We start from the raw sequence: 24,881 nt of genomic DNA, 5'->3' as shown, positions 1-24,881 counted from the left end.
CACAAAACTCAACAGGAAGTTTGGTAAGATCCATTAGTATAATAAAGCAAATCACTACTCTAAGTACTGTTGGAAACCAATTCATATTTTGTTTTTGCATTATATCTACTGTAATATAACTTTTCCATGGCTTAATCCACTGATAGGGAATTGATAGTTTCATCAAAACAAGCAAACTATGCATCAAAAACAGAATCTGTCTAAAACAGAACAGTCTGTAATAATCTGAACATTCACCATACTTATGGTACTTAAAAAATTATGAAAAAAATAGGAAAAATAAAAAATGTTTATAGAAAGACAGTGCAAAAAGTTTCAGAACCAATTGACGTTCCAGTAAAAAATGTAAAATCGCGCACTACAGCCAAAGTTTCTGTTCTGCACCGCACAAACCAACAAGCAATGTAAACATCCTAAAGGCAAATCTTGGCACATTATTTTTATAATACAATGGCATTGTATAAGGGGATAATTATTTTTGTTTAAAAGTTTCTATAATCAAGATTCACAAAGTTTCCGTGAGCATGAACAAAGTTCAAGGAGCTCCCCCACTTCAACCATGCTTGTCTCTCTCACTTTCACTTTCCTTTTTGAAAAAGTTTTGGGTTCCCCTCTTTATTTTTTTGTTTTTAAACTATATGAAAGCACTCAACAGAAATAAATAACTCTCTAAAACTTCCGGGTTGTCTCCCCGGCAGCGCTTTCTTTAAAGCCATTAAGCTAGGCATAAAGTGCTCAAGTAATGGATCCACCCGGATCCCAAGGTATATCAAAGCCAATTTTAATTAACAATGATTTGTGATTTAGTAGTGAGCACAAAGTAACATATATCATGTAATGGCGAAGTCTAAATCTCTTCCTATGCATCGGCATGTCATAAAAGAACAATTCATGCACACATAGTAAAGGCCAATGCATAGTATAAACAGTTTCTTGCAATTTTATCGTGTGGGAAACATAGAGAGGTGGAGATATAGTTCCTCTCTCATAATAATTGCAAGTAGGAGCAGCAAGCACATGCATATTATATCTATCAAAATCATCATGTGTAGTAGTAAAACGCAACCCATCAATATAATCCTTAATAAGGGCAAACTTCTCCGATATAGTATAGTTTGGAGAATTCATCAAAAAGATAATAGAACTATCATGCGTGGGTGCAATAGCAACAATTCCATGTTTAACATAAGGAACTATAGCAAGTTCATCTCCATAAGCATAATTCATATTGGCATCTTGGCCACAAGCATAGCAAGCATCATCAAAAAGGGATATTTCAAATGAATCAACGAGATCATAACAATCATCATAGCAATCATCCTTCGGTAAGCACGAAGGGAAATTAAACAATGTATGAGTTGAAGAGTTACTCTCATTAGAAGGTGGGCACGGGTAGCTAATCCGCTCTTCCTCCTTTTGTTCTTCGCTCTCCTCATCATCTTTTTCATCCAATGAGCTCACAGTTTCATCAATTTCTTCTTCCATAGACTCCTACAAAATATTAGTCTCTTCTTGGACAACAGAGGAGTCCTCAATATATGGTTTAACATAGGAATTAGAAGCATAATTATCATAAAAATATTTAAGTATGGCAAAGTTTTCAGATTTGTAAAGAGTAGCATCATACTTTTCAATCAAAGAAGCAATTTCATAAGCACCCTTAAAAGCAACAAATTCTTCAATTTGTTGGACATCATAGTAATTATAAACACCCTTAGCATACGAAGATACGATTCCATTATCGCTAAACTCACATTGGTAGGGAAGGTGTTTCTTAGGGTTTTCAGAACAACAAGTAAAATCATATATTTCACATAAATTCCAAGCATAGCATTGCAAACGATGAATTTGATCCAGTAAAAGTTTCCCTTTTTCAGATATGCGGTGTCGCACATAACAAGCATGCTCATCTAAAGATTTTCCCTCTACTAAGCTAGTTGGGGTTTCAGCAGGAGCACATAGGGATCGAAGATGATCCAAGTAAAAAGCTTCAGGAGTGTGATAGATTTTGAGTGGTTCTTCAACCATTGGTGTAGTAGGTACAACTAATGTTTTTGGTATTTTGTGTTCCATATCCATAACTAAAGATAGAGAACAACTAAGAACAGCAAATAAAAATTACTTAGTGATAAAGCAAACAAGCACACACAAGAATATTCACCCCACGCTATTGCTCCCCGGCAACGGCGCCAGAAAAAGGTCTTGATAACCCACAAGTATAGGGGATCAATTGTAGCCTCTTTCGATAAGTAAGAGTGTCGAACCCAACGAGGAGCTAAAGGTAGAACAAATAATTCCATCAAGTTCTATCGACCACCGATACAACTCTACGCACGCTTAACGTTCGCTTTACCTAGAACAAGTATGAAACTAGAAGTACTTTGTAGGTGTTTTTGGATAGGTTTGCAAGATAATAAAGAGCGCATAAATAAAAACTAGGGGCTGTTTAGATAAAGGCACAATAAAGTTAGTATAGCGAGTGTGGAAAAGTGGTGGTAGGAGTTGTGAAATTGTCCCTAAGCAATTGACTAGTTTACTAGACCAATAGCAAGTTTTATGTGGGAAAGGCCACTGCTAGCATGTCATCCCTGACTTGGAATTCTATGCACTTATGATTGGAACTATTAGCAAGCATCCGCAACTACTAACGTTCATTAAGGTAAAACCCAACCATAGCATTAAGATATATTGGTCCCCCTTCAATCCCGTATGCATCAATTTCTATGCTAGGTTGAAGCTTTTGTCACTCTTGCCCTCCAATACATAGTCCTATCAACATACAACTAACCCTATGGTGTGATCCATGCGCGCGCTCATATGATGGGAACCAAAGGACAACAACATAACCACAAGCAAATTAAACCAATCATAGCAATTCATCAATTACCGATAGGACAACGAAAATCTACTCAGACATCATAGGATGGCAACACATCATTGGATAATAATATGAAGCATAAAGCACCATGCTCAAGTAGAGGGTACAGCGGGTTGCGGGAGAGTGGACCGCTGTAGATAGATGGGGGAAGGTGATGGAGATGTTGGTGAAGATGACAGAGGTGTTGGTGTAGATCGCGGTGATGATGATGGCCCCGGCGGTGTTCCGGCGCCACCGAAAGCGAGGGGGAGAGAGCCCCCCTTCTTCTTCTTCCTTGACCTTCTCCCTAGATGGGAGAAGGGTTTCCCCTCTGGTCCATGGTCTCCATGGCGTGGGAGGGGCGAGAGCCCCTCCGAGATTGGATATGTCTCTCTGTTTCTGCGCTCTCAGATCTGGCTTTTCACCGTTTCTTTTATAACCGGAGATCCGTAACTCCGATTGGGCTGAATTTTGGACACGATCTCTATCCGGAAATTAGCTTTCTTGCGGCGAAAGAAGGGCTCCAACCACCTTACAGGGTGGCCACGAGGGTCCAGGGCGCGCCCCCTGCCTTGTGCCCCCCTCGGGCATCGTATCGCATTGATTCTTCTTCCCAAAAATCACAAATATTCCAAAAAAAATTCTCCGTCAGTTTTTATCCCATTTGGACTCCGTTTGATATGGATTTTCTGCGAAACAAAAAACATGCAACAAGCAGGAACTGGCACTGGGCACTGGATCAATATGTTAGTCCCAAAAATAGTATAAAAGTTGCCAAAAGTATATGAAAGTTGTAGAATATTGGCATGGAACAATCAAAAATTATAGATACGACGGAGACGTATCAGCACTTCCTTGTCGTGTCTGTGGACCTAGCTGTCAGCCTCTCCACGCACAGTACTTTTCCGATGGAAGTCATTCGTTGACCACATTGACCACGCCACGCCGAGAGCACCAGGGCGGTGGATGATAGCGAGGCCTAGGAAGGGGACGACGCGGAGCCGGGGAAGACGCGGCCGTGGATGCCCATGCGGAGGGTGAGGGAGTCCATGATTAAGGGGTCCTCGGGAGTCCATGATGGCGAGGCCTAGGAAGGGGACGACGCGGAGCCGGGGAAGACGCGGCCGTGGATGCCCATGCGGAGGGTGAGGGAGTCCATGACTAAGGAGTCCATGCGGAGACGCGACCTGTTAGCCATGGGACGGACTGATGGGCTGTGAAGAAACAAAGACCAAAGACTCTACCCATGTCTGGATGGGACTCTCCTTGACGTGGAAGGCAAGCTTGGCGACCGAATATAAAGATTCCTTTCTCTGTAAACCGACCTTATGTAACCCTAGGTCCCTCCGGTGTCTATATAAACCAGAGGGCTAGGTCTGTAGAGGCAAAGACTCATAGCCATAGTCATACAGGCTAGACTTCTAGGGTTTCAGCCATTACGATCTCGTGGTAGATCAACTCTTGTAATACTCATATTCATCAAGATCAATCAAGCAGGAAGTAGGGTATTACCTCCATAGCGAGGGCCCGAACCTGGGTAAACATTGTGTCCCCCGTCTCCTGTTACCATCGACCTTAGACGCACAGTTCGGGACCCCCTACCCGAGATCTGCCGGTTTTGACACTGACATTGGTGCTTTCATTGAGAGTTCCGCTATGACGTCGAAGATAGGATCGATGGCTCGCCTTGTTCTCAAGGACAATATCACCTCTGGAGGAGCACTGGCCCCAGGCCAACCCGCCGGCTTTACCATGACCGCCCGTTCGGCCATTAAGCCGACGATGACCTCTCAGGTCATCGTAAATCCCCTTCTCATTGACTCTGAACACTCCAAGCAGATTGATCCGGCGGAGCTTTCGTCTTTAAACGAGGTCTTAGATCGCATCGCCGCCCTGGGGGTCGCTACAGACTATGATCGAAGTGGGCTTAAACCCAATCAGAGAGAAATCAAAGCTCCACCGATCACCCACCAGATAGCGGTAGTCGAGGAGCGAGGCGACAACTCTTCCTCCATATTGAGGACGGACTATGTCCGGATCTCCGACCTCGAAGAACCGGACACCCACCTATGAAGAGATGCATCTTATCCTCCGAACATAGAATCGGACGACAAGCCTAAAAAATCAGTTGATATCGCGGAGCCTGGACCGTCGAGTCCAGAAGATCTTCAGACTCCGGATCCAAAATTGGGTCAAGGTTCAGATTTAAATCCACCCACCCACCCGGACATAAGCGCTCTCAGGAGCATACAACAGCAGTCTCAGGAAATGGTCCATCACTTTTGGGCCAGATTCCTTCTTGTCAAAGACAAGATTAAAGATTGCCGCGACGAAGACGCGATCTCAGCGTTCCGTACCAATTGCACGGACGAAGGAATCCTCAACGCCATCAACCGCCGTCACATATTACACTTCGCTGACTTGGCAACTATCGTACAGAAGTACAGCGCAATCGAAAGCGCCTGGAAAACTCCAGCAGCCCGTTGGGAACCATCGGTCCCCACTCAACCCCTCGTTCAGGCGAAAAGGGCCCACCCTCGTGGCACGCCGGGCCAATAGTAAAGAAATACAAGCCCACTACGGGGCGCGGAACCGTTTTGGAAGGATGGCTCGATGGGCCATGCAAAATACACATAACACCGGATAACATACCAACCCATAGCCTTAGAGCCTGTTTGATACTCCGGCAAGTGGCCAAGAGCGGCGAGGATATCCTCACCAAGAATACCCCAGAACAACACCACCCGGAAGACGACAACCTCAAAAGTATTGACGGTCTTCAAGACATTTGCTTCAAACAATAGGCGCAAAAGGGCACTCCGGGAACTCGCCGAAGTCTGCCAAATCACAGCAATAAACCCCTGGAACGACACGGCTATAACTTTTAATGCCAGTGACAAACCAAAATACAGGACAGTCCGAGCACCAGCCGCCTTGGTCCTCAGTCCAATCGTGGACGGCTTTCGGCTCACCAAGGTTCTCAAGGACGGCGGCAGCGGACTAAACCTCATTTATGAGGATACACTCCACAAAATGGAAATAGACAGGAGCCGCATCGAGCAAAGTAGCATGACCTTCCGAGGAATCATTCCTAGTCGGGAGGTGCGGTGTGCGGGAAAAATCACACTTGACGTGGTATTCGGCACGCTGGAGAATTATCGCTCCGAAGTGATAACCTTCCAAGTGGCCCCTTTCAACAGCGGATATCACGCCCTCTTGGGGTGAGATGCATTTACACGCTTCCAAGCTATACCTCATTACGGGTACATGAAGCTTAAGATGCCCGGGCCCAATGGCACAATCACTCTCGCCAGTGATCCGAACATAGCACTCCGCGCCAAAAATAAAACCGCATCCCTCGCCCTTGAGGCATTATCTGAAGCCCTCGCGGCCGAAGAGTTAACCACACTGCGCTCCACGGTGGACAGGGACGATGTGATCATAGACAAACGACCCAAATCCACCTCCTTCAAGCCGGCAGAAGAGATAGTCAAATTCCAGGTCCATCCAACGGACCCCAACAAGACAACATCTATCGGGGCACAACTCGACCCAACGGTCGATGCCGCGCTACGAGAGTTCCTGCGTGAAAACTGGGACATATTCACGTGGCACCCTTCTGACATGCCAGGAATCCCATGCAGCTAGCTGAACACAACCTCAATATCTTAAGGGGATATAAACCGGTCAAACAAACACTGTGGCGTTTTTTCGAACCCAAATGACAAGCTATGGGAGAAGAGCTAGCCAAGTTACTCGAAGCCGGATTCATCAGAGAAATCAAACATCCGGACTGGCTAGCAAACCTGGTGATGGTACCAAAGAAGGACAAATCCTGGCGCCTATGCGTCGATTTCAAAGACCTCAGCAAGGCTTGACCTAAGGATCCCTTCCCCCTCCCTCACATCGATCAGATCATTGACGCAACCGTAGGACACAATTCACTGTGTTTCCTTGACGCGTACTCCGGATACCATCAGATCAAGATGAAGGAGTCCGATCAAGCCGCAACGACATTCTTTACCCCATATGGGCCTTTCTGCTTCAACACTATGCCTTTCGGGCTCAAAAATGCCGGCGCCACCTATCAACGCATGATTCAAACATGCCTGGAGAAGCAGATTGGCCAGACAGTTGAAGCATATGTGGATGACGTTGTTATCAAAACCAGGCACGTCGAGTCACTGATAGACGATTTACGTCTCACATTCAACAACCTCCGTGCATATGACATCAAGCTCAATCCGGAAAAGTGCGTTTTTGGCGTCCTCGCTAGAAAACTGTTGGGCTTCATTGTTTCCAATAGAGGAATTGAAGCAAATCCAGCAAAAATCCGAGCTTTGTCACAATTGGCTACGCCAACGGACCTTAAACAGGTCCAAAAACTTGCCGGGTGCATGGCAGCCTTAAGCCGCTTTATCTCCAGATTGGGAGAAAAGGCATTGCCACTCTATCGCCTTCTAAAGCACACCGATCACTTAGAGTGGACCGACGCGGCAATGGTTGGAATGGAAGAAATAAAGGCCCTTCTAGCAAGCAACCAATCCTGGCCGCGCCAAACGTTGGCGAACCAATGTTATTATACATATCGGCAACACACCAGGTGGTAAACGCCGTGCTCGTCGTAGAACGAGAACAGGACGGACACAAATTCCCGCTTCAGAAGCCGGTATACTACGTATCCACTGTCCTCACACCATGCAAATCCCGGTACCCCCATTATCAAAATATAGCATACGCGGTCTTCATGGCATCCCGGAAGCTACGACACTACTTCCAAGAGTGTTCGATCACGGTGGCTTCCGAAGTACCACTCAATCATATAATAAACAACCGCGATGCTACGGGCCGGATTTCCAAATGGGCCATTGAGCTCCTTCCATTCGACATAACATACAAACCGCGTCGGGCCATTAAATCCCCAGTACCGGCGGACTTCGTCGCCGAATGGACAGAGGCCAAACTCCCGAAAGAATATGTCACATATTCCAACTGGGTTATGTATTCGATGGCTCCAAAATGCTGGCAAGATTGGGAGCGGGCGTCGTTTTAACGTCCTCCACTGGAGATGTAGTCCAGTACGTACTCCAAATATTATATATGGACTCCAACAACGCAGTCGAATACGAGGCCTTATTGCATGGTCTTCGGATGGCCGTCTCCATGGGCATACAACGCCTAGAAGTGCGCAGGGACTCAAACCTCGCAATATCTCAAATAAATGGAGATTTTGACGCCAAAGATCTGAAGATGGCGGCTTATCGCAATGCCATCCTGAAAATGTCGGCTCGGTTCGAGGGGCTCGAGTTTCATCACGTGGCTCGAGAAAGTAATCAAGTGGCGGACGTCCTCGCTCGCATCGGCGCCAAGCGCGACCCCGTCCCACCTAACATCTTTCTGGAAAGGCTTTTCAAGCCATCCGTGGTGTGGCAAGGGGAGAGTGGAAACACCAGTCCAGATCGGAACACAACCCCAGATTCCAAACACACTGATATCATCGGGGGCTCAGCCACCGAAATAACACCGTTGGCCCATCTCATTATGGCAGTAATCGCCCCATGGACTGAACCCTTCTTGGCCTACCTTAATAGGAAAGAACTCCCTGAGGATCAGAACAAGGCCCGCCGCATTGTCCGGCGTTCGAAGGCCTACAAGGTTCATGACGGAGAGCTCTACAAGAAAAGCGCTACCGGAGTCCTTCAAAGATGTATCTCCGAGGAGGAGGGGCGGCAGCTTTTGGCTGAAATTCATGCCGGTCTCAGCGGCCACCATGCCGCAGCTCGGGCCCTTGTTAGCAAGGCCTCCCGTACAGGTCTTTATTGGCCGACGGCCCGAGCAGACGCGCAGGACCTTGTCCAACATTGCGTCAGATGCCAGCTTTTCGCCAACCAGAGCCATATGCCACCCACCGCTCTGCAAACAATCCCCATCACTTGGCCTTTCACGGTCTAGGGGCTTGATATGGTCGGACCCCTTAAAGGAGGAAGCCATAAGAAAAAATATCTACTGGTCATGGTGGATAAATTCACTAAGTGGATAAAGGCCGAACCAGTTAAAACGGCCGAAGCCGGACCAGTGATAGACTTTATATCCGACGTTGTACACCGTTATGGCGTTCCACAGAGCATCATCACCGATAACGGCTCCAACTTCACATCCGATGAGGTGAAAATTGGTGCGCCAATCTGGGCATTAAGCTCGATTACGCCTCCGTCTATCACCCGCAAACAAATGGTCAAGTCGAACGGGCCAGTGGTCTTATTATGAGCGGCATCAAACCCAGCCTAGTGCGATATTTGAAGGAATCAGACAAGCACTGGGTTGTGGAGCTCGACTCCGTACTCTGGGGGCTACGGACCACGGCCAATCGCACTACCGGATACACACCTTTCTTCATGGTGTCACTACTGGAATCAGCTAATTTGCCATCTGCCAGCTCTTTGCCGTCTGCTAGCTGACGGCAAAGAAGCTCTTTGCCATCAGCTACACGTAAGAGGACGGCAAAGAAAAGGCTGACGACAAAGAAAGTCTTTGCCATCAGCCATCTCTTTGCCGTCCGCCAGCAGACGGCAAAGAATCTTTGCCGTCCACTGGCAGACGGCAAGAGTGTGGTGGCCCCCACCCCCCGCTCGTTTGAAAAAAATCTTAACGGCCCACCTCTTTGCCGTCCACTAGCAGACGGCAAAGAGGCAAAAAGGCGGACGGCAAAGGCTGGCTGACGGCAAAGAGGGCACTTGCCTAACGGCAGGTACCCCCCCGGCCGTTACTCACTTCGTCCTCGCGCGCCCTTCTCCTCCGACCCCGCCGCCGCCGCCGCCGCCCGCCGCCCCGTCGCCCCGCCGCCCCGGCTCCCCGCCGCCCCGTCGCCCCCCCGCCCCGCCCCCCCCCGCCGCCCCGGCCCACAGCCACCCCGGCCCCCCGCCGCCCCGCGCCCCCCGCCGCCCCGCGCCCCCCGCCGCCTCGCCCCGGCCCCCCGCCGCCCGCCCCCCCCGCCGCCCGGGCCCCCGCCGCCCCGCCTCCTCCACCGCCCGCCCCGGCCCCCCCGCCAGGCGGGCCCCCGCCGCCCCGCCTCCTCCACCGCCCCGCCCCGGCCCCCCGTCGCCGGCCCCTCCCCGACCCGTCGCCGCCCCCCACAGTGAGCCCCTCGATCCCATTTTTTTTTTCTGTTTTTTTGTTTTTTTCTGTTTAGATAAGGTTTTTTAGTTTAAGTTTTTTCAGTTTAGAATTAATTAGTGTAGGTTATTTAGTTTAATTAGTTTAGGTTTAATTAGTTTAATTAGTTTAGTTTTAATTAGTTTAGGTTTTTAGTTTAGGTTTAGGTTAAGTAGAAGGGGGAAGAAGAAGAAGAAGAAGAAGAAGAAGAAGAGGAGGAGGAGGAGGAGGAGGAGGAGGAGAAGAAGAAGAAGAAGAAGAAGAAGAAGAGGAGGAGGAGGAGGAGGAGGAGAAAGAAGAAGAAGAAGAAGAAGAAGAAGAAGAGGAGGAGGAGGAGGAGGAGAAAGAAGAAGAAGAAGAAGAAGACGGGGGATGAGAAGAAGTAGAAGAATGAGAAGAAGTAGAAGTAGTAGAAGAATGAGAAGACCCCCTGACCCCCTGACCCCGACACCACACCCCGACCCTGAGCCTGACCTGACACCCCGACCCCGACACCGACACGGCACCCTGACCCCGACCCGGCACCCCGACCTGACACCCCGACCCCGACACGGCACCCCGAGACCGACACGACACCCCGACCCCGACACGGCACCCCGAGACCGACACGACACCCCGACCCCCGACACGACACCCCCGAGACCCCGAGACCCCGACCCCGAGACCCCGACCCCGACCCCGACCCCGACACCCCGACCCCGAGCCTGACCCGACACCCCGACCCCGACACCGACACGGCACCCCGACCCCGACCCGGCACCCCGACCCGACACCCCGACCCCGAGACCCCGACCCTGACACGGCACCCCGAGACCGACGCGACACCCCGACCCCCGACACCTCCCGAAAAGGTGTTCTTTGGCCTTCCAGAAGCCGACGGGGTCATATATTTGTGAATTATTAGTTAGGTCATATGAATTATTAGTTAGGTCATATATCTTTCGATTTTCTTATGAAAAACATCATATATAATTGTGTTGATCGGGTAGTTTTAAATGTGCAGTTGTTTCATCGCTGCGAGGTTTGGTGTTCGACGACCTCGCCGTGTGTTTGACGAGCTCTGCCCCTTCGTTCGTGGGTGAGCACAAATGACATGTCCTCCTCCCCCATTAATTATTTGATCTATTCCGATGAAACTTGATAGCTAGATATATATGTGTCTTGAATCATCAGTATGCGTAACCAATATGTGTCTCCCGTTCGAAAGCGTCATAGTTATAAATATGCATGCATTTGCATATTTATAACCTTGATTCTTTCGAATTGTCCAACGCTATCCATGGACAGCCCGAGTATGTTTAGATTGGGTTCGTTTTCCCATATGCTTTGCTCCGGATCCGACGCATAAATTTCGTCAGTGCCTCCCCTGTTGTTCTCCGGGTACACATCCTCTCTGTTTTTGCAGAGACGTGTATCAGGAGAACAGCGGGGAGGTGCTGCCGAAATTTTGCGTAGGATCCGGGGCATAGCATGGGAAAATGAACCCAATCTAAACATACTCGGGTGGGATTAGGACCTATCATTACCTATTAGAGTGTAGGTTGCATGGACGTAATAAAATTGACAAAGTAGATCAACTGATGAATACATACATGCTGAATTATATATATATATATATTTGTTGTGTGTCTAGTAGCTCTGAAAGTCAAGATGAGTGATCGTGCGTGGATGTACACCGGTCACACTGGTCAGAACAAATGGAGCACTGAATGGTTCACAAAAACCAAGGGGTTTGTGCGAGCCGCATTTGCAAATGGCCAGAGGAAAACCTGGTGCCCCTGTTTACGGTGCGGCAATTGGGAAAAGAGGACAGAGGCTGAAATGAGCAAACACCTGTAGAAGAGTGGTTTTACGCCCGATTATACGGTGTGGACATTTCATGGTGAGTCTGCCCAACGTGACCGAGCTGAGGTGGATCGTCGTCGCACCGACGAGCATGGTACCGGGATGGAAAACATGGTGCAAGACTTTGATGATGCTCGGGATTCGGACGAGGAGATGGAGGAATCTGCAAAGGCCTTCAATGAAATGTTGGAGTCTTCAAAACGTCCGCTCCATGAGCACACTGAGCTTTGTCAGTTGGATGCCATCTCACAAGTAATGGCTCTGAAGGCTCAGTTCAACTTGGGCAGAGAATGCTACGATGCAATGATGACAGTATTTGGACGCTTTCTACCCAAAGGCCATGTAATGCCTGCAAACCTGTACCAGTCGGACAAAATCCTCCGTGCACTGAAGATGCCCTATGATAAGATACATGCCTGTGAGAAAGGATGTGTCTTGTTTAGGCTTGACTATGCGGACTTGAACTATTGTCCCATTTGCAAGTCTTCCAGGTATGTTGTGGTAGACAAAGGTATGGGTGAGAAGACACAGACCAAAATCCCCGTTAGTGTTCTTCGGTATATGCCAATCGTACCAAGACTTCAACGTCTTTTCATGGTCGAAGAGACGGCCAGACAGATGACATGGCACAAAACGGGCAAAAGAACCGAACTAGATGCAGATGGGAATCTGATGATTGTACACACATCGGATGGTGTTGCGTGGGAAAAGTTTGATGAATTACATGGTGACAAAGCGGCAGATCCGAGGCATCCTCGAGTCGGCATCAGCACGGATGGGTTCAGTGTGTTTGGTATGACGGCAGCCCAATACAGTTGTTGGCCCGTATTTGTCTTTCCACTCAATCTCCCCCCGGACAGATTATGCAAAGAAAGAACATTTTCCTGACGTTGATAATTCCAGGGCCCAACTATCCGGGGAAAAATATGAATGTGTACATGCAACCGCTTAAGGACGAATTGCAAGAAGCCTGGGATAATGGGTTCAAGACATACGATGCCTATAGCAAACGGAACTTCATAATGCGTGTCTGGTACATGTACTCGACGCATGACTTGCCGGCGTATGCGCTATTCGTTGGCTGGTGTGTGCATGGAAGGTTCCCGTGCCCCACATGCAAGGGAGCTCTTGAGTTTCGTTGGCTTCAGGCCGGCGCTAGTTTTCTTGCTTCGACATGCATAGACAGTTCCTGAATCCTCGCCATAAGTTCAGGAAAGACAAGAAGAACTTCATCAGAGGTAGAGTTGTCAAAAACTCTGCACCACATGCATTGACAGGCCAACAGACCCTGGATCAGTTAAACGCTCTCGAGCCAGATCCAGAGCATCCAGGGTACTTCAAGGGGTATAATTCTAAGCACGCCTGGACTCACAAAACATGCTTATGGGATCTGCCTTACTTCAAAGACCTCCTTTGCCCACACAACATCGACGTGATGCACACTGAGAAGAATATCGCCGAGGCACTTTTTGGTACATTGTTCGGCATAGATGGGAAGTCAAAGGATAATACTAAGGCTAGAGTCGATCTGGAGGCGCTATGTGATAGGCCGTTACAAAACATGAAAGAACCGAAAGGAAAGCAGAACTGGACGAAGCCAAAGGCATGGTTCAATCTTGGAAGGCCAGCTATGAGGGAAATTATCTTGTGGGTGAAAATGCAGTTGATGTTCCCCGATGGGTATGCAGCGAATCTACAGAGGGGAGCCAGTCTTGATAAATTGAAGATATTTGGTCTCAAGAGTCATGATTGGCACATATGGATTGAGCGGGTAATGCCGGTGATGTTGCGTGGCTTCATCCCTGAGGATGAATGGCTAGTACTGGCAGAACTCAGCTATTTCTTCCGTGTTCTTTGTGCGAAAGAACTATCGCCTGGCGTGCTAGAAGAAATGGAAGAGTTGGCGCCGGAGTTGATCTGCAAGTTAGAGAAGATCTTTCCACCGGGCTTCTTTAATCCAATGCAACATTTGATTTTGCATCTCCCGACCGAGGCAAGATTGGGGGGCCCGTGCAAAATCGTTGGTGCTACCCAACTGAGAGGATGCAGAAGACGCTTCGACAAAAATGTAAAAATAAACGTAGAATTGAAGCATCGATGGCTGAGGCATTCATCACTGAGGAGGCGGCAAACTTCGTGACAGCACACTACGAAGCCAAAAATCGTCATTTGCATAATCCGAAGCCTCGGTACAATGCTGACGACCCTAAAAAGGGTGGATCCAACCTTAGCCTATTCAAAGGGAATCTCGCACCAGCCAGTGTTTCAAATCCAGTATCTTTGGATAACGAACAATGGCGGACCATTTCGTTGTATATCTTCAACAACCTGATAGAAGTGCGGCCGTACATCGAGTAAGTTCTCGGTACATACTTTCGCAACTTCTATTTCCTTTGGACTGCTCTTATTCCTGGATATTTCATACAGTCGATACGTCGCCTTATTCTCGTATGGAGCGGTGATCCAAAAGGATTCTGTCGAAGAGTATGAGCTTCTCGCAAAGCAAGGAGGTGGCTATCCCGGTTTCATCTCTTGGTTCAAACAAACGGTAATTTCTATTAGACTTGTAGGCTAATTTGTAGGCGGCTATCCCGGTTTCATTCGCTAATTTGTGCGTAATGCAACAATCCTTTCATATTAAACTTGTAGGCTAATTCAGAGTCTATGGACGCCGAATTGAGACAAGTCGCTAATGGTTTTGACTATAAGGTCCGTTCATTTGACAAATACGACATCAACGGGTATCGCTTTCGTACCTATGGCAAAGAGCTATCTATGGCCGACTGAAAGTCTACAAATTGTTGTGTATCTGCTATCGGCGAAGGAGGTACCGAGTATTATGGGAGAGTTGAAGCAATTTATGAACTTCTATTCTATGGTGAAAACCCACCGAATGTCGTAGTCTTCAAATGTTATTGGTTTCAGCCGAAGGAGACTAGAAGGACTCATGAACATATAGGGCTAGTTGAAATCAACCAAAGCACCCATTTAGATGTTCCTGATGTCTATATTACGGCTCAACAGGCGACCCAAGTATTCTATCTACCGTGGGCCTGCCAAACTAATCCAAATCTGAAAGGTTGGGATGTCGTTTATGAAGTGCCGCCACGTGCTAGACTATCTCCCCCAAAGGAAGAGGATTATGAACCTCACATTAACCCAGACACATATGAAGGAGAATTCTTCCAAGAGACACGTCTTTCCAAAAAGCGTTTCAAGAACCGCTATACTTCACCCCAAAACATTGAAGTAGACAGCGACAGTGAATCCGACATCACCCCAGAGGAGGAACAAGAAGAGCCGGAACAAGAAGAGGTTACTGCTGCGGATGACCTGTCATTGCTTCACCGATTACGTCAAGGTGGCCTTGCACATGTTTATGCCACTGAACCCTATGAGCCCGTCATTGATTATAGTGATGATGATGATTATGCATTTATTGATGATACTGATCGAGATTATTAGTAGTGTCAGGTATTAATTTTTTTAATGTTGTACTTGATGATGATACACTTAAGTGATACACATATTATTATTCATGTCAGTCTTTTTTTTATATTGTACTAATTTCGTTTACTGTTTGTCATGGCAGGTGTTGAAAGATGGTGGGCGCTGGTCGGGAGCGCGCCAAGGCCCCTTCTTCGTCGGCGCGTGGTCTGAGGTCTTCGATTCCAGACGTACCTCTCCGCCGAGCGTTGCTGGACAGTATGTCCACACCGCCGGGCCCTTCTTCGTCGACCGCGGTGCCCAGCAGGGGACGAGGTAGGAAGAGAGGAGGTGGGGCACGTGGTCGCGGGAGAGGAGGTAGGGTGACCGCTAGGGCACCTTCCTCGCCGCCACCCCCAGCCGTTTCACCCGAGCACGTGACTGCTAGGGTGGACTCGTCCGAGGAGGAGGCTACACGAACTCCGGTCCACGAGCCTCCGGTCCACGGGTCTTGGGCCCACGAGCCTCGGGTCGACTGGCCTTCGGCCCACGAGAGTTCGGCCCACGAGACCCCGGAGGAGCACACGTCCGGATGGGGTACCTGGCCGGATCAGCCCGAGGAGCCGAGTGGCCATGCTGGTGATGGCGGGGAGCCGACTGATCTTGAGGAGGAGGGTGGCACCGTGTACCAGCGTGGTGCTACACGGCTCCCGTCCGTGCCGGCGACCCGCGAGCAGAGGTGGTTGATCTTCCCTGATGGGGAGAGGTACGTAAGTGCATTTAATATTTTTGTACCTTCTGCATTCACGTTTCTTCAAATAACTAATGCGTTGGCCTTGTCATGCTGCAGGGGTTGGGACCACCATCATAGTGTCCGCCGGCCCAACTCCGTCCTTGGAGTTCTTTGCCGGCAAAACTTCCCGGGGTTTGTCACGTTGCCTGGTGAGGGTCGGCTTCCAGAGCTTGGGTTGAGCTGGGAGCACTACGTGGTTGCGCCGGCCCCGCCGGATGTCATTATCGACGGTGTCTTGTGCGACACGAGGGCAGACATGGTGATCAGGACATTCTGGGTAATTTCTCCTTTACACATTTCAAAATCTTCAACTAGCTAGTTATTAATTGTACTAATCAATATTGTCTCATTTGATTGCAGACATTCTACAGGTGTGAGGAGGGATACGAGGAGGACAGCGCAAATGTTATCCAGAACGTCTGCAAGCGCCTACTCCAGAACTTACGGCACGAGGCTCGGGTGCAGGCTGTTCGAGACTACTACGCCTTGCGTGGTATCAAGAAGACCAAGCCGGCGTGCCGCGATAAGTTCCTGAGTAAGGAGCAGTACATGAAGGTAATTCTTAAGGCCTTCTACTTAAGTTCCTTCATTTAGTAATTCTTAGCCGTAGCGCTCAAGTTTCTATTTGCTAACTTAGGCGCCTCCGAGATGGTGTGCGGATCGGATGGATTGTTGGGAGGTGTTGGTCGATGAGTGGTGCTCACAAGAATGGCTAGCCCTCCACAACCAGGCCAAGGACAAACGTGCCCAAATGGAAGGTGTGCCACACCATCAAGGCAGCTCCAACTTATATCAGTTCGGGCGCAACTGGGTATGTGGTTTGCTTCATGATTCATGCAATTCATTCATCATGCTAGCTTGACCCCTTTAATTACTAATTTTCATTGTTTCTCTCTTTCAGGCACGCTACAATAAGGCGGATAAGGTGCCAGAGGTGTACGACCTGTATGCCATGGCCCGCACTGGCTCTTTCAAGAAAGTCAAGGCTTTCTCTCAGTCTGACCTCGATGATGCAAACAACTTCACCAACATCTCCTCCCACAACAAGCTCGTGAGATATAGAGATGAGGGGAAGGCGAGGAAAGGGGAGGACTTTAACCCGAGCCAGGGTCCCATTGATCCAGAGCTGGTGATGATATCTGGTGGCGGGAGGTCCCATGGCTCCATAGCCATTGGAGATGGACTTATCCGTTGTCCTAGCACTCTCCCGGAGATCAAGGCGCGCCAGTCGAGCTCCGCTCCTGAGATAAGGCCTCGTGAACGGCCAGTGCAACTCGCCATCAAGGTTAGTGATACGTACTCAGTTATCTTTCTCCATTACATTGTGTGCGCTTCCATCAATGATTACAAATGGTCATGTGAGTGGTGTTGCAGGCTGCTATACAGACTGAGAGAGATAGAACGGAGAAACTTCTGGCGGAGGCGGCGGAGAGGCAGCGGGAGATGGAGGAGAGGACGAGAAAGATGATGGAGGAGGAGAGGGGACGGAATGACATGCAGGCAAGGGCCATGTACGAGCTCCTTGTGGTAAGTTTCTTCTGCAGATTACTTGCTAGTCTTAACATTTGAGTCTCATTACTAACTAGTATGACTCTGTTCTGAAAACCAAATGTGCAGTCTGTGTGCGAGAAGTCCAGTCAGCCCGCTCCGCCGATGCCAGTGATTGCTCCTGGGAGCACGGTGAGTTTAGTTTGAATGGACATTACTTGGTAGTCTTAACATTTGAGTGTCGTAATGCTAACGAGACATTGGAAATGATCTTTGGTGCAGCTTAACTCCAGAAACGCATCGCACGATCCTTCTCCAGGTAGCGGCACTAGCCACCCCGCTCCTACACCTCCCTGATCACGGTAAGTTTCTCTAGTGTTTTGCTTAACAAATGCATAAAGACCTAGACTTAGCTTTATTTCCTCCTATATGCTTACCATAATGACCTAGAGTTAGCTTATTTTCCTCCAAAATGACCCATTTTACCTAGGTTAGCTTATAAATGATGCAGTTCATCCAAGTTAGCTCAAAAATGACCCCTTTTACCTAGATTAGCTCCTAAATGATCCATTTTACCTACGTTAGCTTTAAAATGGTCCATTTCACCTACGTTAACTCCAAAATGACCCATCTTACCTGGGTTATCTCATAAACGATCCATTTCAACTAATTTAGCTCATAAACGATCCATTTGACCTAAGTGAGCTAAAAAACGATCCATTTCACCTAAATTAGCTCTTAAATGATCCATTTCACCTAAGTTAGCTGAAAAAGGTCCATTTCAACTAAATTAGCTCAAAAATGATCCATTTCAACAAAGTTAGCTCAAAACCGATCCATTTCAACAAAGTTAGCTCAAAAACGATCCATTTGACCTAAGTGAGCTAAAAAACGATCCATTTCACCTTAGTTACCTCAAAAACGATCCATTTCACCTTAGTTACCTCAAAAACGATCCATTTCTAACTTTCTTATTTTGCCATTTTGCATATTTCATTATGTGCTGGATGGAGTGCTTGTTCTACTCTTCTTCTTCTTGTCTTCTCATTCTTGTCTTCTCATTCTAGTCACCTTAGCTATGGAGTGCTTCTTTATGTATGGATGGAACTTCTTTATGTATGAAATGATGGATGGAACTTGTTTATGTATGAAATGATGGATGGAACTTGTTTATGTATGAAATGATGTATGAACTTGTTTATGTGATGAATGCCTGTGAAATATATCTATATGTCATATATATTTTCTGTGCAAATTGTGGGATTTAACAAAAAACAGAAAAAACAGACAATATGCAGGCTCTTTGCCGTCTGCCACCGACGGCAAAGAGCTCTTTGCCGTCTGCCGCAGACGGCAAAGAAGCCACGTGGCAGCCAACTGTGCTTCCTGGGAGATGACCCATTTGGTCAGTTTGCCTACAGTGGCAGACGACAAAGACTTTGCCGTCCGTGGCAGACGGCAAAGAACCTGCACTTTGCCATCAGTGGCAGACGGCAAAGAACCTGCACTTTGCCATCAGTGGCAGACGGCAAAGAACCTGCCATCTAGTGACGTGTAGATGACATCATAAGGCGGACGGCAAAGACTAGAGAAATTTTGCCGTCCGCGGCGGACGGCAAAGGTCTGCCGTTAGCCACTTAACGGACTGACAGCGCAATTATTGCCGTCGACCCTCTTTGCCGTCCGCCGCAGACGGCAAAGGCTATTTGCCGTCCGCCGCCAGGAAGCAGACGGCAGAGCAGCTGTTTACCGTAGCCTTCTTTGCCGGAGCCTTTTGCCGTTCGCGGCTGACGGCAAAGGTCTTTGCCGTCCGCCTTTCGAGCCTTTGCCGTCCGCCGTGGCAGACGGCGAAGTAGCTGTTTCCTGTAGTGTGTACGACGCGGAGGCTGTGCTACCCTGCGACATTATTCATGACTCACCTCGAGTGCGCATGTACGAAGAGAGAGAGAGGCCGAGCTCGATCGGCAGGACAGCCTAGACGCCCTGGAGGAGGAGCGCGACGTTGCAAAAGCCCGTTCTGCAATTTATCAACAACAGGCCCGCAGATATCAAAGCAAAGAAGTACGGGCCAAGACTTATAATGTTGGCGAACTCGTTCTACGTTTGCCGAAGAAGAAAAAGGACAAACTCAAGCCCAAATGGGAGGATCCCTTCATCATTGACAAAGTTCTCACTGCAGGAGCATACCGCCTGCATGATGCGTCAAACAATCGCCTAGAGCCGAACCCTTGGAACGTGGCCAGACTCCGAAGATTCTATGCCTAGCGCCGAACTCTTTGTTTGTTTCCTTCTTGTTATTATTCCCATTGTTTTTTCCTATCTTTCGCTTTTTCCTTTTTATTAGCCTTAAAGCTTTTTGTGCGCCTCAACCGTGCACCTATGACATACACATACTCAAATATGTACGTCCATTATGCCTGGGGGCTTCTTTGATAGAAGTTTGTTAATGTTATTTTTTAAGCATCAAGCTCATCACATATGCGCGTTTTCCCCATATGTACCTTTTCTTCACCATTATATGCATCAATATGACTTAAGTTTTGGCCAAGCTGGGTTGCCTGGCTCCTGTGCTTATGCCCTACGTTCCCGTTAGTTCGGCTAGGGCATAAAGGGAGCACCTCTGCGATTGTTACTGCCGGGTCATCCGGACGTGTACCTTAGACTGGGTGAAGCCGAAAGCTAGCATTCTTAAGGCAATATTCGGTCGGTGGATTAAAGATGTTTTTGCTTTCACCCCATCGTGAACCCCCAGATGTTACTCATACTGCGATTGTTCCAATCATTGTCTGGACATGCATTTTTACGCATGCACACCCAGGGAAAGGAACCCTTAACGGAACTATTCTCTCTGGAAGATGTTTCATACAATCATAATGTAATATAAGATAACTAGCCGGATAAAACTTGTCTGTTCAAGCAACTATGACCCCTACGCCTGGTTTCCACGCATACCCCGGTCTATTTTACCGCTCAGGTATTTGGAAACACTCCGCACCTTCGGGTCCAGAGGTCGAAGCGAAAAGGTCTGCCATGACAATCGTTTTACAATTCAGCTAGAAGGAAAATACATAGTCACTTGGACTCAAAAATTTCCTCCTCTATACCGCCCAACAGGCTATCTAACTTACAATCCTGCTGGGAATACTTGGCGGCTACTTTTACTTGGTCATATACCAAATTAACGGGGACTTCTTTCCCATCTGACCCTAGAGGTCCGACCCAAGCCATATGATTCGGATCAAGCTTGGTGTACCGTGTTTTCACCATGGCCCAGGCTTCTCGTGCACCTTCCCGGCAGGCCGATATCTTCCACAATCGAAAGCGCCGCCGCGCTCCCTTGAATAGCTCTAGGAGCTCCCCCATCTTTCCTGGAGGGGAGGCAGATGGCCACAAGGCCTTGGCAATGCTTCGCATCGCCTGCCGAGCCTGCTCATGCATGCGCGACAGCTCTTGTAGCAGATCGCCCAAGAATCCGGACATCTCGACGAGTCAGCATACCTGCAGACATAACTCTGTCAGTCCTTGATATCTCCGAATTATTCGAAGGTAAGTTCGACCACATACTGAATATGCCGCCTCGCAGCCTCTTATATTCCTTCACGGAATCAGCCAGCTGGGCCCGTACATCTTTCAATTCTTCGCCCAGCTGGGTCTGGGCATCCTGCAACTTGTTTTTCTCATCTCTGACTCAGGTCAGAACACGCTCGCCTGCGGCATGTAGTCTTTTCGCCTCTTTCTCGTCCGCTTGAGCGGCTTTCAATTTCTCCTCCAGTTGATCTGACGATCCTATTAGGAGATAAGCAACATTATTAGCACAGCTGGTCTATAATTATTGTTTCTCGATGGAGGGAAACATTACCAGAGGGTGCCTTCTTGAAATTTTCCAGTTCGGCGGTAACAACAGTTAGCTGTGTCCGACACTTTTCTAGCTCTTGGGCTAGCAGGTCGTTCTTCTCTGTAAGAACCTGGTTACACAATGATCCTTAAATCATTTGTACCAACTGCTTCAAGTCTCGAGGGCTACTGGCATATGGTTATCATATTCGGACAAAATAAACTTACTTGCACACCTTTTAAATGTTGACTCGTGGCTCTGTTAAGCCCGTCTCGAGCAGCTCGGATGTATGCATCAACCGAGCTAAAGGCATTAAATGCCTCTTCTGAAAAGCTGGGGTCTCGTAAAACGGCCCTTCGGTGCCGATGATTTATGGCACTCTCCACTTCCGAGTTGGTGACGGATACATCATCCGAATCCTCGGTTGGAGGACAATCCGGCGTCACCCCCGTATCAGCCCCCGTCTTTACGACAGGATTTGGATCCCGGCTGAGGGGAGTATGAGCGGCCGGACCCCCGGACATAGTCCGACACACTATTTTTCTGATACAGGACAAACATAGAAGTCACAATTGGATGCGACTGCTGAAGAACATATTTGCAAATCCATACCTCTTCGATGACGGCTCGACTGTATCTTCGTTTGCCTTCCTCTTCGAAGGCTTGCCCGGCGTGGGGGACACTCTCTTGGGAGATGCCCCTACGGCAGCATGGCACGCCGAACGCCTCCCCTTTTGAGCACAGGATGGTGCAGTGGGTGAGGCAGAATGAGAGAACTCTTTCGGATGAGATGTCTCCTGATTACTTACGTGTGAAGTAGGGAGAAGACCGGGATAATCGGCGATGATGGCCACTTCTGTGCCGTCGTAGCTCGCCTGGTAAAACACCCTGTCCTCGAGCGCCACGAATATATCCGGATCCTCTTTGAATCCAGGGTCGAGATCCCGATTGTGGCCCTCGGGCTGCGGGGCGGGGCTGTGAAGCCCCTCGGAAATCTTTCGCCGGTGCTGTTATAAATGGATGGATTAATATTCATTGAAAATAGCTCAGGGGGTGGAGTAAGTAGAGGAGTTGGGACTTACCCAGCTAGGAGGATTGTACATGGAAAATCCATCTTTGTGCTTGATTCATAGAAATTCCTCCTCCTCCCCTTTGAACAGTTCGGCCAATATTTTGGCCAGAGTGGCGGGGGTATCCGGACCCTTCCTGCCGCAGTGAGACGCATCATCCTCCCCATTGTAGTGCCACATGGGAAGCCCTCTGTATTGGAGTGGATGAACCCCCCGTATTATGGAAGTCGCCATTACTTCGACTATTGATAATCCGGACTGAGCGAGTGTCCTTATCTTGCTCATGAATTGACGAACATCCGCACTATCTTCTCCTCGAGGCTCCGAGGGCGCCAGCTGTGGCGTTTCTTCAAAGGAACGCTTGTGAACTCGGGAAGACCCCTCCGAACTGGGTCTGGAAGTGCGACGTCCTCAATATAGAACCATTCGGAAGGCCACTCTTCGGATGCCTTCATCGGTGTGCCGGATAGGTATCCAGTCTCGGCGATGCGCCATATTTCGGCTCCGCCCACCTCAAATATTTATCCCTTGTGGTTGCAGGACGAGAAAGAATAGCTTTCTCCACAATTCAAAATGGGCCTCACAACCCAAGAATAGCTCGCAAAGGGTGACGTAACCCGCGATATGCAGGATGGAGGCCGGAGTGAAGTTGTGCAGTTGGAGGCCATAGTACTCCAGAAGCCCTCTGAGGAGAGGATGAATTGGAAACCCGACGCCTCTTAGCAGGTAGGGGATGAAACACACTTGTTCCCCCTCAGATGGATTGGGGAAATCTTCAGCCTGAGCCCCGCCATTGAAGAAGGTCAATCCTGCTCGAACAGGGAACAAATCCGCAGAAGGAAGAAATCCCTGTGTTTGCAGCTTCTCCAGCTGACCATGGGATACGGAGCACCTCTCCCACTCGCCTTTTTCTGGGCCGCAGGGACGGGAGGAGGAGCTGGGTGCGCTGGCCATATCGAAGTAGTCTTTCCTAGCAATCTCTGAAGATTTTTCCGCATGGTGCTGAATGGATCTGAGATCCAATCTCTTTAAATAGACACTCTTCCTTGCTTGGCCGGGGGCTATCTGCAAAAATACCCTGACCTCTCGCATGCGCTTGACACGTGGAAGCTGAAGTTGTTGATACACAGAAGCCGAGGGGTACGACATTAAATGGAAGGCCAAATACATCTCTTTGAAGTCATCGGAGGAGGAACCCGCCTTGCAATGCCGAAGACAATCTGCGCGCCGGACACCTCGTCATTGAAGTCTGGTTCGGGGGCTACTGAGGGAGTCCTGGACTAAGGGGTCCTCGGGCGTCCGACCTGTTAGCCATGGGCCGGACTGATGGGCTATGAAGAAAAAAAGACCGAAGACTCTAGCCGTGTCCGGATGGGACTCTCCTTGACATGGAAGGAAAGCTTGGTGACCGAATATAAAGATTCCTTTCTCTGTAAACTGACCTTATGTAACCCTAGGTCCCTCCGGTGTCTATATAAACCGGAGGGCTAGGTCTGTAGAGGCGAAGACTCATAGCCATAGTCATACAGGCTAGACTTCTAGGGTTTCAGCCATTACGATCTTGTGGTAGATCAACTCTTGTAATACTCATATTCATCAAGATCAATCAAGCAGGAAGTAGGGTATTACCTCCATAGAGAGGGCCCGAACCTGGGTAAACATTGTGTCCCCGTCTCCTATTACCATCGACCTTAGATGCACAGTTCGGGACCCCCTACCCGAGATCCACGGTTTTGACACCGACAGAGGGGAGTACGTGGGTTGACTGCTTCGGCTGCGGTGTGAGGCTGCCGTCGCCGGAGAATACCAGGAGGTGTGGGTGAGTATAGAGGGATGGCATGGCCAGCGGTGGCAGCACAGCCGGACATGGGAGGCAGGAGCAGGCGGCACAGCCGACGCTTGTTTAGGCAGCTGGAGCAAGAAGACCAGAGGTTGAAGAAGCACTACGCGGTTGGATGGACACGTACAGTCACTGGAGCTAGAATCGTTCATATTGACTAAGTTGACAAAGCCCTTCGTCCGCGTCAACTTAGTAGGCCCACAAGTCATCCTCCCACTATGGTGGGTCCCAGCTAGCAGGGGAGTATTCATTTTTTTGTGCGTAATAAGGAGGCACTTCCTTGCGTGCAAAGATATAGCCGGTGGGTCCGAGCTGTCAGCGGTAGTATTCATTCTTTTTGGCGTAATAAGGAGGTACTTGCTTGCGTGCGGCCATGGACCATGTGGGTCCCGACTGTCAGCCTCTTCATGTACATCCCTCTTCCGATGTTGTCGTTTGTTGACAATGTTGACCACGCCGTGCCGAGAACACCAGCGCGATGGGCGACGGCGAGACCTAGGAAGGGAATGACCCGGAGGCGGCGAAGCCACATCAGTGGAGGGATGTGGGTGAGTAGAGGGATGGCCTGGCCAGCG

This window comes from Aegilops tauschii, chromosome 7 (assembly GCF_002575655.3).
Source record: "Aegilops tauschii subsp. strangulata cultivar AL8/78 chromosome 7, Aet v6.0, whole genome shotgun sequence".
NCBI classification, from domain to species: Eukaryota; Viridiplantae; Streptophyta; class Magnoliopsida; order Poales; family Poaceae; genus Aegilops; species Aegilops tauschii.
The sequence above is the reverse complement of the archived record's forward strand: the minus strand, read 5'-3'. Positions refer to the sequence as shown.